General features: G+C 40.8%; 1 protein-coding gene and 1 pseudogene across 1 annotated transcript in view; both read right to left on the bottom strand.

Annotated features, from left to right (window-relative positions):
* Positions 1-17,801, bottom strand: part of LOC137198329 (major histocompatibility complex class I-related gene protein-like) — a 197,444-nt gene that overhangs the window by 98,590 nt on the left and 81,053 nt on the right. The window lies entirely within an intron of this gene.
* Positions 214-5,974, bottom strand: LOC137198328 (toll-like receptor 13; annotated as a pseudogene).

Here is a 17,801-nt window from a genome sequence, read left to right as displayed (position 1 = left end):
TATCAGAGCCAACTGTCAATCACAGCTGTCAATCAACACCCACATGGCAGACATTAAAGCTGCTATAAGTCTTCAAATCTTATTGATGGAGCTATAATTTCCAAAATGTCCAACAGCACACTTATTAGAGGGCCGGAATTTAGAGACTGAGACCAGAATGACTCGTTGAAAACAATGATCAACTCAGTATTTCTAGAGAGAAGTTGAGGCTTTTTGAAAGGGAGTCAGTTGGAGCAGCTAGCGACTGTCAGAGAAACTTTAAGGTACTTCAGCCGGATGACATGGGAGCTGCTGGTTGGTGAAAGCTCCCTGCTGGTCTGGTCAGCAGGTTGGTGTTCTCGGTGGGAGCGTCCCTCGTCTCCAGAGCTCTCCGTACGTTCTGCCAGAAGACTCCCGTGTGTTGGCCGGCCTGCGACCAGCTCAGGTAGGTGTGTCTCTTCACCAGCTTCCTCATGCGGTAGTACGGAGACAGCTGATAGGCCGGGATCTCCTCCAGAAACAGCAGGATCAACACATCCTTCTGCTCGTCAAACAGACGGAAGCTGCAACGACACACAGGACGAACCATGAGGACGATTCAGAAGACTGAATCAGAGATAAAAGCAGGAGGTGCTGCTATATGTGAGGACTGAGAGATGCTTTTTATTACACTTATTATTTATTATTTTTGTATGCTTTTAATTTGAGGATATTAAGGTTAAAATAAGTGTTTATTAACCAGCAAATATTTGGCATTTACACTCAGAAAATCACTAAAATTGATTATTTAATAGTCAATATAAATAAATTAATAGTTGCTGATTGATTTTCTGTCAATCAACTTATCAATTAATCACTGCAGCTCTATGTGTTCGTATTAAACAGTCTCTGTATTGTACAGGTCTGAAAAGGATTTTCATTTACTGTTGTAATTCTGTCGTAATTAACTACTCATTACATATTACTCACTGTAATCACATTACTTTACTCATTACTCAGCAGCAAAAGTAATGCATTACATCACTCGTTACTTTGGTTTCTCAGCCGTCAGCTCCATCAGATTCCTCCACTGATGGTACCATTATACCAGAGGAAGTGGCTTTTGGTACGGATTCCTCTGTGTCAGCAGTCAGTTTATTGTTGGTACAGAATTATTACACATGTGATCAAATTCAAATAGTTTAAAAATGGTTTGGGGTTAAAATGGTCAGGATTAGGCACAAAAATCACTCGGTTAGGGTTCGAGAAAGATCTTGGTTTGAGTTAAAACAGTAAAACGTAGGATAGTGGTCTTGAACAGTTCTCTCCTGCTGCTTCTTGCCATGGAAAACCAGTCTGGACCAACCATCTGTCTGTCCAACACCTAGCGTTAGCATAGCCTCAGTGACTGCACACACCCTCCAACTCTGGGCTAAACCAGCGTCATGTGACTCCTCAGTGTAGGCGTACCCGTGGCTAACGTTAGCACGTCAGAACATACAGCATGTGAATAAGACAACGTTTTCCTCCTCCGGAGCGTCTGTCAGCTTATTCCGGTGAGACAGCGAGCACACCGACCCCCAAGTGTAACAGTAACTGAGTGTTACTGTGATTTGTTACTGCAATATGATTACTGAATCTCAAACTGTAATCCCTTTACATTACTGGTACTGAAAAAGTAATCACATTACTGTAATGCGTTACAAGTCATGTATGACCGCCCAACATATGTAACAAATATAACATCACAGAAGTCTGTTTGAGATCTAATGTAAAGTCAACCATGTTGTTACATTGTCAAAAACATTGAAAACACCAAATATTTTTTCTTTATCTTTTTTTCTTGTTTTTGATCTATCTGCTCTTATTTTTCTTTGCTTTGTCTTGTTGTCTGATGTTTGTGATTTCACTCGATTGAAACTTTTTGTATCGGCCTCCTGGTTTCCTTCCTCCTCTTCACATCACCCACAGAGCTTTATGATTCTGTGTCTTCAACCAAGATGTTTAAATTAAAGACAGAAAGACTAATGAACGGCCCCCACCTGGCCATCTGGATCTCTTTGGAGCACCACTCGCTCTGCAGGTAGCGCTGGCTGATCACACAGATGGTCTTCCTGCTGCTGTAGATGGCGTCTGTAATGTTCTCTATGATGGGTTTACCTGTGGAGACACAGCAACACTAAAGCAGGTAAAGGTGAGATGCTAACTCAGGACAAATGTATTGATGGATGATGTTGTTGCAGCAGGTCGAGGCAGCGTTTGCTGTAGCTGTGATGATGATTAGACCCAGATGGAGTTTTAAAGGTTGATTCTGACTCTGATGTTTTCGTCAGGCTGCTGACAGCTGATGCATCTGTTCATGTTCAGCAGTCTGAGAAGTAAAAAACTGTAACTCTGCTCTCGCACCACAAGCCACAAAACCAATGAGGCATGTTTGATGAAGTGAGCTTCATGATATTGTAGCTGACATACGAGAGCAATGAATAAAAAGGATGTGAAACTCAAACACTTTAAAAACAATCAGCGTACTGCAGAAACTCTGCAATCTCAACCTCTCTGACTGGAAGCAGATAAGAGGAAGAGGAAGTGACAAACAGGTTAAATCTGAATGTCATTTTTGGTTATTGAAACAATATCCAACAATAGACCTGCAAACCCTGGCTGAAGTTATTGAGTACCACTTCGGTGACCATGATGCTGTTCCCACAATGAATTATTGTACATAATTTGCAAACATGCAGCAGTCAAACAGTGAGGGAAGCACTGATATGAAAATACCATTAACAGATGTTGTTTTGTTTTACAAAATATCTGCAAATGTCAGTACTGTTAGTTGGTTGTTTATGGCTGTTTGTCCATTTGTCTCTCACCTGCCTAAACACAGCTACACAATTTCACTGCATTTATATAGTTTCTTCTTGTTTTCACCTCCACAATAATCAAACAAATCGAACAAATATTTCAAAATATGATTTTCAGTTAATTTGAAAAGATGATGATAATGTAGCTGTTACTACATTGCAGTAGTTAGTACAAAGTACAAAGCTAGTAGTTTTTAGCAGCAGAGAAACATGCATGCAGACTCTTAACGAACATCTACTGCTTTGTTGTGGTTGGAAATAAAGACTGCAAGTTATGCTGCATACCAGCATCCACTTTAGTCTCTGGCTGCAACACTTGCATCAAGAAACAAACATTTTGTAATAACCTTTGACTTTTTCTTCTGTGTTACCATGTGAGAGTTTGGGGATTTGGCTGGTGTCAGCCGACAGAAACAACAAGCCTACTGGTTACCAGTTAGAAGTGGTGAAATGTACCTGGTTGGAAGTCTCTGTGGTGCAGACAGAGTCTCCAGCCCTGCTCTCCTTCCAGCACTTGAAGCATCTCTCTGTAAACCCAGGCCTCGTCATGAACGTTGTAGGAGATGAAGGCGTCGTAGCAGTGAGGAGATTCCTTCTTCCTCTTCCTGCTGTCATAGAGGAAGGCCAGGAAGAGGTAGAAGCTGTAGACTAGCTGCCACCTCAGAAAGTGGTAGATGAAGGATGTGAGGAGCGTTAGCACAACCAGACAAGTGAAGGAAATGAAGCAGAAGAAGTTAATGTCCATCCAGCAGGACTGGATGTCAAAGTCCAGCAGCTTGCTTCCTCGTTTAGCCACAGGAAAAGAACAAGCATACTGGTAGGCGTTAACGACTTGTGTCTGGTTGTTGCTCTTCACCCATTGGATGAAGCCGATGTTAGAGCAGTTACAGGTGAAAGGGTTACCAAGCAGGTCCAGATATGTTAGTGCAGGCAGAGACTGGAAGACCGTTTCATTGATCACCATCAACTCATTCTCTCTCAGTTTCAACCAGCTGAGAGCTGGCAGGTCGACCTGAGCCAGAAAATCCAAAGATCTGAGCTTGTTTTTGGACAGATCGAGAGACTTCAGGTTCGGGATCGGCCGAAACAGTTCAGGATCCAAATCTGACAAATCAGTCTGCTCAATTGTCAGATTCTTGAGCTGAGAGTTGAACTGAAATGTCTCTGGATGCGGCGCAGAAACGTACAAATTCACAGCTGTGAACTCCTCTAAATGGTCCATAGCCTTGAGGATGTATGACGGTATGTCAAAGGGATAGCCGAAGTGATCGCCCTTGCATATTATTGTAAGCATTTTCAAAGATTTTAAATTAAGGAAAGCTTCATAAAGGTTTGGAGGAGGTTTTTTGAAATCAATGTCAGTATTAAAATATATAGTGAGATTTTCCAGCTGCTGCATTCCTGTGAAGTTTATTTCAAATGTAAGAGGAAGCAACACAATAAGAGTCTCCAGGTTGTTCAGTCCCTCTCAAGCTTTATGTCTCACCCATTTGATGTTATCTGACACCACATCCAAATATTTCACAGACCCTAATCCTTTAAAATCCCCCTCTTCAAGAATAGACAAAGAGTTTTTGCTCAAATGGAGGAACTCAAGCTTCTGCAGGCCCATTTTAAAGGCACTTCCGAATGTCCACAGCAGGTTCTCACTCAAATCTAGAACTTTAAGATCATTCATATTTTCAAAGACACACCCATCCAGTTTGGCAATGTGGTTGGTGTTCAGATAAAGTTCTGTGAGGCGCGTCGTGTTTAGGAAATCCCCGCAGACTAATTCGGTGAGCAGATTGTTGCTCAGATCCAGGATCTCGAGGGAGGAGAGACCGCTAATGTCATCTGGCACTTTGGAGAGGAAGTTGCCTTGTACAGCGAGGTTCTTCAGTTGCTTCATTGATCGTATTGAGCCTTGAGACAGTTCAGTCATGTAAGTTATGGACAGGTCAAGTTCAGTGAGCTGAGAGCAACTTACAAGCTTTGCACTTATATTGGGGCATTGGTTGTAAGACAGATCCAGTTTCTTAAGTGTTGGGATTTTGCAGACCGTTTTTAAGAGGCCTTTGTTGATATACTCCTCCATATGATTCAGTCTGAGATGCATCAGCGAGTCAAGATTCTGCAGAACGTTTTGCATCTCTTTAAAAGGCAGTGAGATGTAGCTAAAATACAGTTATGTTCCTCAGGAAAGTCTTGTCAGGGATGTCCCACTCCAAGCTGGCATTGTGGCCACAACGAGAAATGTCAACCAGCTCAAGGCGAGGAAAGATCGGTGTTGTGATGCTGAACTTTTCCAACTCATTATGGGCTACATCTAACATCTGAAGGCTTGAGGACATGTTCAGCAGCAGATCTTTGGTCTGGAAGGAGTGAAATTGATTATCTCCAATGATCAGCTCCCTTAAGTGTGGTAGCTGTAAGATGGGCTGAATGTCGGAAACTTGTCGGAGCTGGTTGGAGTCGAGTTCCACAGTCTGTAAGCTGGTCAGGAACTGAAAGGCAGAGGTATCGATGAACTGGATGCTGTTGTTCCCGACATCAAGTGTTGTGAGGTTGGACAGTCCCTGAAAAAGGTTGCTCGTCAGGTTGGTAAGATTATTAAATCTCAGAGTTTTGTCAACGCCACCAAACCTATAAAAGATCCGTCATCTATGTCAGCAATCTCATTCAAGTTCAGGGACAAAAGTCTCAGCTTTGACAAGAAGCCAAAGTCTTCCCTGTTAATCCGTCCAATGGTATTGTTCCTGAGATTTACTGAGCTCACATCTCTGGGGATGTCATCAGGGATAACAACGAGTTCACCGTTTGAACAATCCAAGACAACATCAGCAGAGGGATCCTCAGAATAATCGATGTTACAGCTTTTCAGCGAATAAGTGAGTGAAGGGTTGAGATGAAGCAGCAGAGATAGAAGTAGAAGAAGACGTCTTCGTATTGTTCCCATTGTTGAATGTAGATCTTCAGATCTGTTATATCCAGTCTTTTAAGATCAGCTGCTGTCAGTCCTGTTGTTGTTGTATATCTGCAGAGGAATTCAACAAGAATCAAAATGTTACTTAACATTACTTCATCTAATCAATGTCTCTAATTTATGAAGATTAATCATTGAAATTGTATTTCAGGTTTTTGCCATTTGGAGGCAGAAGAACTCTGCATTCCGACAGACAACATCCCCAACATATTGTCACTTTATGAAGTTGTTTTGGCTAACATGTTAGCATAGCCTAAAAAATTGGGGTTTGATAGTATTTTATCCAATTTTAATAAAAGTCATGACTTTATACTACATTGCCTATTTCTCAAAGAACCTCAGTACAAAGTCTAGAGATTGTGATCTGTAGCACAACAAGCTAGCAAAGCTGTAAACAGAACCGTGTTCCTGCACACACTCAGTAGCGTCCGCCTTACACAGAACTACTCTCTGGAGACTGAAAATGTGATGCTGTTATTAGTCTTTGGAGCCGTTTCTAAACAAACTAACGTGACCAAACTCTTCATGATGAAGGAACATGTGACAACAATGGAGGAATCAGATATATCAGCTTTGATACACACACAATACTTGTTTGTAGATCAGTTCATTGTTTGAGATTTGTTGACAAGAAGAAAAACATTGAAAATTGTTCATGCGTTACAATCATTCACTAGCCTTAGCCTTGTGCACCAGTTTCCCTCTTGTGTCTCATCTGTTAAATGTTGTAGTGTTTAGTACTTGTAGCTGTAGTATTAGTAATAAATGTGTATGTAACTAAAGTGAACTTGTTTGTGTTTTTATCTCAGTCACTTAACCTTAAAAGACTTTATAATCTTGCAGAATCATAATTAAGATTAATAACAATCATGATTCTAATTGATCTCTCTTGTGTGGCCAACGAGATCGACTGTTTCCCTGTTATCATGCCTACTGTAATATGAGTTATGTCACTATGTTGGAGTTGTTGCACAATAATAATTCATAATTCCCCATAAAACCATAAAGATATTTGAGTGCACAAATTCCTACAACTGAGAGTTATTAAATCATTATCAGAGATGTGTGTGTGTGTCTGTTTAATAAAGAAATTACAGTTATATTTTAACACAAAACAGATGCAGCAACATCACAGATAAATAAATGTTTGTGATACTCACAGTCGAGCTTCAGAGCATCACGTCTCGGCCGCCTACTTCCTACTTCTGCTTGTCTCGACTCAGTGATGCTCGCACGCTGACAGAGCGTGAATGAGCTGTTTTTAGTCTGTTTTAAATACTGACAGGACGCTGATATGTTCACAGATATTCAAGAGAGTTTGAAGACTTAAAAAATAAAGTAAATATAAATATTACATAATATAAAAACCTTTCAGCTAAGGAACAAGAAATTATCAGAAAGTTGCAGCAGATTTTTAAGAAACTTTAGGAAAATAGTCAAGAATGATGACAGATATCGAGTATTTGGAGAGTTGCTGTTGATATTCAAGAAAGTTTCAGTATTTGAAGAAAGCTGACTGTTCGGTTAATTTTAGTAAATATCTGGTGAGTTGCAACTGATATAAAAGGAAGTTTCTGTAAACATTTGAGAATTTGAAGTAGAAATTCAAGAAAGTTTCAGTATTCAAGAGAGGTCGAGCAAATATTCTAGGAAGGTTTGGTGGGTAATTATTAATTTATTCAAAGGTTTCAGTAGATAAAGTATTTAAGAGTGTGGAGGAAGAGAACTGTTGGAGAAATTATATTTTATTGTATTAATATGTTGATGATCATTAATCCAGTGTAGAAGTATATTCAGCTTTGCCTTTAAAGAACATGATGCACTCTTGACCTTATTTATGACCTTTTATATGTTGTAACCACATCGTTCTGCTTTAAGTCAGATGTTGTAGATGAAATGAACAACTCGTCTGTTAGAAAAGAAGAAACAGGAAACGTTGTCTGATCGTACACGGTGACTCTGGTTCTACAGAAGAGGAACTGAATGTAAGACTGTATCAACAGGCACGACACCATTAATGGAATCAATATTGATTATCTTACAGGAAACAGGTCTACAGATAGAGAAGTGTGACTGCACACGACGGACTTGTGTGAAAGTATTTATTAAAGTTTAACGTCTCTGGTATTTAGTTTCCTTTCTCACCTTTCTGGATAGCAAGAGTTTCAGTAAATATTCAGGAATTATTGAAAAGATTTTTTTGTAAATATGAAGGTTTGCAGTTGATACAGTATACAAGAAGGTTTCTGTAGATATTCAAGAATGTTTAAGGGAGTTTCAGTCAATATATCGTGAACGGTCGAGGAGAAAACGTTAGTATGTACTCAAAGGTTTCTGTAGATATTCAAGAGAGATTCAGTAAATATTCCAGAAAGGTTTCAAGGGTATTTTAGAAAGTTTCAACAGAGTTTAAGCAAATATTTGAAAAAGAGAGTTCATTTGATAATTAGAGATTTGTCTTAAATGAACATGAACTCTTATGAAGGGAGGATATTGAACCAAATAAACATGTCAGATGGAATCTTGTAAAAGATTATATTAGAAACTTTATTCATGATTTCATAAAGTTCTGTTAAATCCTGATTTTGTGTCTGTCCCTTTGCTGTGGCAGTGATAAACACTGGAGCATCTCTGCTCCTGTCATTTCTTCTTTATTTCCATCCGCTCAGCCATCGCTGACAGGTGATAATTACAACTTCCTGTCCTCCTTTCTTCTTCTACTGTCTGTCATTTAAGTGAGACCTGATAATTAGACCTCAGTCCTCCCACAGCTTTCATCTCTCCTGATTTTTATTTTTTATCTCTTTATGTCACTGAGGCAAATGAGGCTTCCAGTCATGGCCTCCCACTGAAGGCTTCTGGGTAACGCAGTTCAGAGAGACGTGGAGGTGACGAGTGGAAGCCGTCCTGCTGACGTTTGTTGGACTCTCAGTCAGTTTCAGTTGAGAGTCATTGACATTTATACTCCACTGCTCGTCATGTGATCTTGTTCATTCAAACTTAAAATGACACATTATGATGTCACAGTGTTTCATAATGACATCATAATGCCAATAAAATGTTTTGTTATCATAATGACCAACATTACATCATAAAATGAATTGTATTGTTACTATGGTGACATAAAGATGTCAGTTGTTTTGCTACCATGGACAGCCACAGCCCACTTTTTATTACCTTAATGACATCATAATTGGTTGCTATGCTACCATGGTTGATTGATTTGTTATGACAGTGACATCATAATGCCAATTGTTATGTTACCATGACAGCATATCGCCCATTGTATTGTTACCACTGGGGGCAGAGAAATGTCAGTTGTTTAGTTACCATGATGACATCATAACCTCCCATTGTTTTGTTAAGATTATGACATCATACTAACTGTCATGTTACCATGACGACGTCACATTGTCAACATTTCTATCATGGCCTCAGCTGATGTGTGTTTCTCTTCTCAGACCTGAACCGACACACAGAGACTCACAGGAAGTAAGCAGAGGAGCCCCCTCATTAATTATGCACATATTCATGATGTTTAATATGCTAATGAGGATCAGGTCACCCTCTCTGCAGAAGGTCACACGCTCGTTAAGATAACTGGCTTCCCACAATCCTCCTGGGAGTCCATCTGCCCGTTAAACACACACTTCAGAGCTAAGTGTGTGTGTGTGTGTGTGTGTGCGTGTGTGTGTGTGTGTGTGTGTGTGTGTGTGTGTGTGTGTGTAGAAAGTACAGGAAAATAAGGACACCAAGTGGTAACTTAAAGCAAAACTGGAAGCATCAGTTCAGCTTGTTGGTTAAAGGATCATTCTGGTGATTTTCTCCTGTAATATTCATGTATCTGTTTATACATGTCAGGTGTCAGGTGGTAAATGTTTCGCTGTGTCGTGTGCAGCATGTGTAACAGGGGGCTATATTAGCCTCACAGTTTAGTGACAGCCTGCAGTCTCTGTGTTGTGTTGTGATGATGATGATGATGATGATGGTGGACTAACAGCTGACAGTAACATCAGTTGACTCCAACGAAGACGTTCCGATGTCTTCTCTATGATGTCTGTTTATTGCTTACAAACACTTCAGGATCTGGAGGAAACGAGGCCGGTCTGTAAAACTAATATAAATAAAATCAGAATCAAAGGAAACTTACAAAACTAATAAATGATTTCTGTGACGAAGCTTAATAACCGTTAAATAACAAATCACAGGGCCGACGGTCGAACCTCGACCAGGATCAATAACTCACTATATTACAGATTATTGATAGAGATGAATCATAGATAATCACTCTGAATGTCAATATCATTATAATCGGTAATAAAGTCTATCTCAGGTCAGCTGTACATTATTATTTACAGGTTTAACAGTCACACACTCACCTGGTCTGACTGGTTCCCCCGGCAACGGACTTTATAGCTGCATCGTTACCATGGATACTATGTAGCCAAGTATTAAACATTAAATATAAGATAACAGCATAAAATAATGAAAATAACACAAATATGTAAACCTTACAACTATTAAATAAAGGTAAAATTATATTCTGTATTAAAGGATTTTGCTGTTTGACATAATGACCATTTAAAGCTCAACTAATGTGTTTAATGTAACATGCAGGAGGCAGATGTTACACATCATCACTGCTTGTAGCTTTAACTATTGTTGTTATTGTTATTATTGTTGTTATTCTGCTTCTCTTCTCTTTCCGTCCAACCAGTCAGTGTTGTTTAATGGGAAGAAACCCGTTAAACACAGTTTGATGACGTTGTGAAGCAGCGTGGGATCATGGGAGTTGTTGTCTCCTCCTCTCAGAACAAACAGAGCTGATGATTAAAACACTGAATGAAGCAGCTTCATGTGTTTCTGCAGCTGTAATAATACAGCTTGAAGTTGAGGTTTGCCAGATTATTAAACTTCTTTCACTCAGAACAAATACAAACCTCTGCAGAAATCTGACACGTTCCTGCTGTCCGAACCCTGATCTGCACCCACACAGTAAGCATTATTATTATAGAACATGATGTTTGTCTTTTATAAAACATTTTCAGCATGTTCAGGACTGCAGACACACACAAACTCTTCTGAATATGTGAAACACTTTAAAAAGTTCAAAGTCCGACTGTTTCTGCTGCCAAAGCAAAGAAAGACGAGAAATCCTGACAAATTGTTGCATTTATAAAGTAATACCAGGCGTAATTACATAATTAGCTTCCATATATCTGATATACAGAAGTGACTCAGAAATAAACAGAGAAACATGGCCGCCTCCGGTCAGCCACAGTCTGTCATCAGATTTAATAGACATGATGTAAATATGTCAACACACAGTATCAGTTATCAGACAATCCTGAGACGTATTAACATGAGAATCTGCCGACGTATCGTTCATAATTCACTGTGTGGATTATTTTTCCAATGAAAGACAACAGAAGGTTCAGTTTCTCTTCACACCGACTCACATTCATCACCTGAGACTCACTTCAACCTTCAGCTGAAGACTCATCACTGACGTCATCAAGACTCAAGTTTTTATTTTTATTAATTAATTTTTTATAAATGTTGAAAGACAGAGAACATGTTAACAGCATCATGTAATACAAACACTGAACATGTGTGTGTGATGAATCAACCATATATATATATATATATATATAATATTAATATAAATGAATATAATTAAATAACCCATAATAATACTAGTTAACATAGATAAAAGTGTTTTGAATAATAAAAACTAATAGAATAGTAACAGAACAATAACACACTGACAGCAGAGCTGAGCTGTTCTGATGCCATGCAATGCTGCTCTCTAGTGGACACAAGTGAGACCTGCACTTCCTGCTGCACGTGTGTGTGTGTGTGTCTGTGTGTGTGTGTGTGTGTGTGTGTGTGTGTGTGTGTGTGTGTTTCTTCTTTTTGAGACACAAACACAGAAGAAGAGAACAGTTATGATTATAATGTAACTCAGAACATTTACTCTCCATCTGTCATCTACGTCTCATCATCACTGTTGTTTCACAGCTTTAGTGATTCCAAAGATCAATATTTCATGTGTAAAATGATCATAAAATGATCAGTGTTATAGATTAGACGACAAATGAGTTGTTAGAGTTGCTCTACTACGACCTTATTATTGATTAAACTGTTGATTATTTTCTGGATCAATCGATTAGTTGTTTAGTCCATAAAATGTCAGAATACTTTAACTACATCAAGCTCATAATACTTATGTACTTTTACTTGTAACAGAGTATTTTTACAGTACTGGTAGTACTGGTACTGGTACTTTTACTGCAGTATTTCTTACTCTGTGCTTCACATCTTCACTGGGAGACAGATTCCTTCATCCTGCTGCCACAAATATTCACTACGTCACTAAAAGTGGAAAATAGTCCTGAACAAACGTTGTGTTTGATAACGACGACAACGACGATGACGACGACGACGGTGGCGAGCTGCTGTTCAAACATCAAACAGTTTATTTATGAACTCAGATCAGATATAATTTGTATGAATTGTTTTTGTTGAATTTGTTTTGATTTTAAGACACTGAACAGCTGCAGGACGACCTGTGTGTGTGTGTGTGATGGTGTGTGTGTGTGTGTCTGTGTGTGTGTGTGTGATGGTGTATGTGTGTGTGTCTGTGTGTGTGTGTGTGTGTGTGTGTGTGATGGTGTGTGTCTGTGTGTGATGGTGTGTGTGTGTGTGTGTCTGTGTGTGTGTGTGTGTGTGTGTGTGTGTGATGGTGTGTGTGTGTGTGTCTGTGTGTGATGGTGTATGTGTGTGTGTCTGTGTGTGTGTGTGTGTGTGATGGTGTGTGTGTGTGTGTGTGTGTGTGATGGTGTGTCTGTGTGTGTGTGTGTGTGTGTGTGTGTGATGGTGTGTATGTGTGTGTGTGTGTGTGTCTGTGTGTGTTATGGTGTGTGTGTGTGTGTGTGTGTGTGTGATGGTGTGTGTGTGTGTGTGTGTGTGTGTGTGTGATGGTGTGTGTCTGTGTGTGTGTGTGATGGTGTGTGTGTGTGTGTGATGGTGTGTGTCTGTGTGTGTGTGTGATGGTGTGTGTGTGTGTGTGTGTCTGTGTGTGTGTGTGTGTGTGTGTGTGTGTGTGTGATGGTGTGTGTGTGTGTGTGTGTGTGTGTCTGTGTGTGTGTGTGTGTGTGTGTGTGTGTGTGTGATGGTGTATGTGTGTGTGTCTGTGTGTGTGTGTGATGGTGTGTGTGTGTGTGTCTGTGTGTGTGTGTGTGTGTGATGGTGTATGTGTGTGTGTCTGTGTGTGTGTGTGTGTGTGTGATGGTGTGTGTGTGTGTGTGTGTGTGTGTGTGTGTGTGTGTGTGTGTGTGTGATGGTGTGTCTGTGTGTGTGTGTGTGTGCCAGGCAGCATCCTCCTCAGTTGTTGTCGAAGGCAGAGAGAGGAGGAGAAGGCGCGGCGCGGAGCAGAAGATAAAACCAAACTAAACACATAAAAACCATCCAATCAGACGGCTGGATCCTGCCTGCGGCGGTTTCTGCTGGTCCTCCTCCGGAGAGGATGAGAGGATGAGAGGATGGTGACAACTTGTTCTTGCGGGAAAGTGTTGCCTCAGCGCTCGGCGGTGTTGTGCTGACTGCAGGGTGAGTCTCAACTTCCCTTTTTGCATGTGAGATGTGAGATTTGACCTGAGTGGCGGCTGTCAGGAGCCTTCAGGGTTCAGGGCGGTGCAGGGAGGTGAGCCGCGTCTCAGACCTCTGAGACGGCCGTGAGATGGCGTCTCCTGCCGGTCAACACGCAGGAAACTGTGATGTCTTCTGCTTTCACTCTGCAATAACTGTTATTATCATCCTGAGAAATGACAAATCAGTCTGGAGAGATGTCACGTCTTTAATATTTATCCTGTGAATCTGGACAGATGCACTTTACATCCTTCAGCTACAAGTATCATCTTCTCAAAGTCTGATAATCAAATCAATGCAGAATTCAGACCATCAGGAGCTGAAGTTTGAGGCGTCACAAGATAAAAAAAGACAACTTAACAACCTGTTTCAAACCAGAGGAGCTCCACCCGCCCTGCTACCCCCCCCCCCCCATCACCACCACCATCACCACCACCACCATCACCACCACCCGCCCTGCTACCACCCCCCATCACCACCACCCGCCCTGTTACCCCCCCCACGACACCATCACCACCACCACCATCACCACCACCCGCCCTGCTACCACCCCCCATCACCACCACCCGCCCTGTTACCCCCCCCCCCATCACCATCACCACCACCCACCCTGCCCCCCCCCCATCACCATCATCACCACCATCACCATCACCAACATCACCACCACCCGCCCTGCTACCCGCCCTGCTCCCCCCCCCATCACCACCATCACCACCCGCCCTGTTACCCCCCCCATCACCATCACCACCACCCGCCCTGCTACCCCCTCCCATCACCACCACCACCATCACCACCCGCTCTGCTACCCGCCCTGCCCCCCCCATCACCACCATCACCCCCCCCCCCCCCCCCCCACGGCTCAGACAGAACCTCGTCTTGTTTCTCTTCTCTGTGATCATAAAGATCTTTACACGCTAAATTTTTATTGTCATAACATGTTCAAATACGTCGTCATTAAAGGCGTGTTCTCTTTCAACAGAGACCACTTTTCTTTTCTTTTATTATGTTGTTAAAGGAAAAATATTCTGCTCATCTCCAGCTCTATATTTGTATTCTGGGGCTCTACTGGAATAAAAACTCCTTATTGATCTTCTACTGGTCCTTTATGCAGCCCCTCAGTTCAGCCTCTGTCTGAAACAGGCCGTTTTAGCTCCTGTCTCTTTAAGCCCCGCCTCCTGATGAGCCCACTCTGTTCTGATTGGTCAGCTTCAGGAAGCTTCCTCCGGCTCCGGAGGCTACGTAAACAAACTATAGTAGCAGGATTTCACTTCTTCTCCTTCTTTACTCCAAATGTCAACTTCTCAGATCCATCCGTACATGTTGGAGCTGAACAACACATGGAAACACCTTAGCAACCACCTTAGCAACCACCTTAGCAACCAAGGCTACAGAACAGACGCATGTTTATGAGCATGTGCGACGAGCCAACGTCAGCTTGTCAGCGCCAATGACGTCGCCAATGAAGCGTCAGAGCAGGTTGAAGCCCTGAGTTTTGACTTGCAGGCAGCATTTCTACAAACGTTCTGTTTAACATCCGACATCACAACAGGAAATAAATAACAGGAAACCAGTACGCTCTCCGTCATGCTTCTTTCTCTGTTCAATCTCTCTTCATTCAGATCTGACGTCTCCTGAAGATCAACAACTGGTAGAAAATATCTGGTTCTTTGATAAAAGTCAAAGACTGTTGACATAAACATCAACTGTCCCCCAAAGGTTTCAGCTGGAATCATCCAATCACAGAGCTTTATGATGTTTAGAAAACTGATTTTACAATCTTAATTAATTTCATTTACAGATTAAATTAATTGAATTGTCTACCGCTCTGACTGTCTTCGTCTCCGTAGCAACAGCAGCTGAGGCTCATGGGTATTTTTTGCCACAAAAATGAAAATTTCTTCTAAACGATGAAATAAAAATAATTCAAACTGGTTTCCAGAACATAAAATCTTATATCTGCTGAAAACGACATCATAGTGATTTATAAACCGTTAATTAACTCTTTATAGATTATTAATGATAAATATATGTTAACTTATCATTTAGTTTTAGTCGTGTTTTTGTTTTGTTTCATCATAGTTTTCTTCTTCTGTTTATTGAAGCTGACAGTCGTGTTGAAGGCTAACAGTTTCCTACCGCTTCCAGTCTTTATGCTAAGCTAAGCTAACCACAGAGATGCTGTGAGCATAAACTCATCCTGAATGTTGAAGTCTTCCTGTAAGGAAGGAGAGAAAAACAGACATCTGAAGACGAGAAGGAAATTCAGACGGACAGAAATTAATGAACAAGTCAGAGACAGAAAGATTTAAACTCATCAGGTTTTATCAGCTGATCAGATTCATTAAAACTCCTAAATCTGATATTTGTGGGGTGAAGATTAAAATCAGATCAAATTAACTTCCTGCTTTGTCACATTTACACAAACTGCAACATGAAAACATTTGTTTAAAAGTGTTGAAACTCGCCGCTGCACTGCACACGCTCAGTACGGACCTGAGACTGAAGGGAAGAAAGAAAAGAGACGAGCTGTCAGAGTATTTATATCCACACTGACCTACTTTAATTTCATTTATATTTAGAGTTCTGATATCTGAACACAATGATGACTGTCGGTATCTGTATTTAATTACAGAGACTCAAACAGACTCTGCAGCATCAACCAGAGAAAAACAGGTCAAATATGAACCGAATCTCCTGAAAATCATCAACAGAAACTGAATGTTTGTTTCCATCGACGCTGCTGCTGACGTGAATATCAGCAGATAAACAGTCGCTGCCGTTAAAACCGTTGCAGAAGAAGAAGAAACAACCAGATGACGTCATTAAAAGAGCAACAGTCAAAGTTCAAACGATGGAAAACATGATGGAAATATGACGTTTCTGTTAGTTTCATGTGTTGATGTGAGGAAGGTTACAGCCTCCTCATCATCATCGCTCCACACACATCTGATGTTTTCAGTCACATGATTCATTTCTTCACTCAGCTGCTCTTTTTTTGCATTTTTTCTACTTTTTAAAGTTTTTTTAATGTGAAAAATAAGCAACATAAGAAACAGGATGGAAATGAGCTGCGTCCACATTAAAACACCAGAACAGGTCATTCTCCTCTTACTGGGCAGAAAACCAGCGTAAAAGAAACGACTGTTTCTGTTTCCTGACATTTAGTTTATTTTTAGTTTATTGGTGGAAGAAAACAACATTAAACTCTGAACAAGCTTTACAGCCACGTTTACACCTTTAATCTTTATCAATAGTTGTTTTTTATTGTTTTATTGTCGTATCTGTATAGCTTTAATAAATGTTAGCTAAGCTTTTATAATATTCTTGAACTAAACGTAACTTTAATCTTGAAACAAGAGAACAACACTCGCATGAAGCCGTCCGCCATTGTTGTTGTTGTTGTTGTTGTTTCTTCTTCTTCCTCTTCCAATGAAACGCTGCGCTGCTGCCACCATCTGTTCTGTCAGCGATATGACGGCGTTTCTACAAAACACACTACAACACATTTACACACTCTGGAGAACATCTGGGAACAGAAGAAGAAGCAGAAGAAGAAGAAGCAGAAGAAGAAGAAGCAGAAGAAGAAGAAGAAGCAGAAGAAGAAGAAGAAGAAGCAGAAGAAGCAGAAGAAGAGGCAGAAGAAGAAGAAGCAGAAGAAGAAGCAGAAGAAGAAGAAGCAGAAGAAGAAGAAGAGGAAGAAGAAGAAGTGTTTATGAGTTTAACCTGCTGACTGAACGTCAGCGTCTCACTGAAATATGTTTTCATTCATCTTCAGCAAATCTTTTTAACTTTCCAACTCAGACGTGTGTAAAAACTGCAGATCACAGAAAACTGACGGGATTTTAAAAGTACTTTTCTTGAATATTTGGGCGGCTGAGTGAAGTGCAGCCTGCGGAGGAAACACCGGGACCGTCAGGGTGAAACAGTCTGTGGAGGAGCTGCACAGATAGGAAACACCTCGGCTGACAGGATGTACCACTCTGTTTGGAAAAAAAAATCTTTTTGGTTTATAACAGCGGTTGTCAACCAGCGTATTAGGTGCATTACCGCCACCTTCTGGTCCGGAGTGTGGACCAGAGATTAAATCCTACACATTAATCCTGTCTGTCTAATAAACTCAATTAAAACTCTACTGCTGCTCCCACTTGGCAGGTTCATTAAAGGTTTAATGCTGAGCTCCTGAACTCCAGTCTTCCTGAGTTCTTCCTTCATATATTGTCTTTCTTGATCATATTTAGTACAATCTATGCTGCATGCATAATAGTCTCCTCAGCCAGCTGGAAAATAATATGTTCATATATCGGTATCGGCCACAATGAGTTGGAAATATCGACATATCGACATATCGGATATCGGCAAAAAATCCA

Source organism: Thunnus thynnus, chromosome 15 (assembly GCF_963924715.1).
Source record: "Thunnus thynnus chromosome 15, fThuThy2.1, whole genome shotgun sequence".
NCBI lineage: Eukaryota > Metazoa > Chordata > Actinopteri > Scombriformes > Scombridae > Thunnus > Thunnus thynnus.
This window is presented reverse-complemented; position numbering and strand designations above follow the sequence as displayed.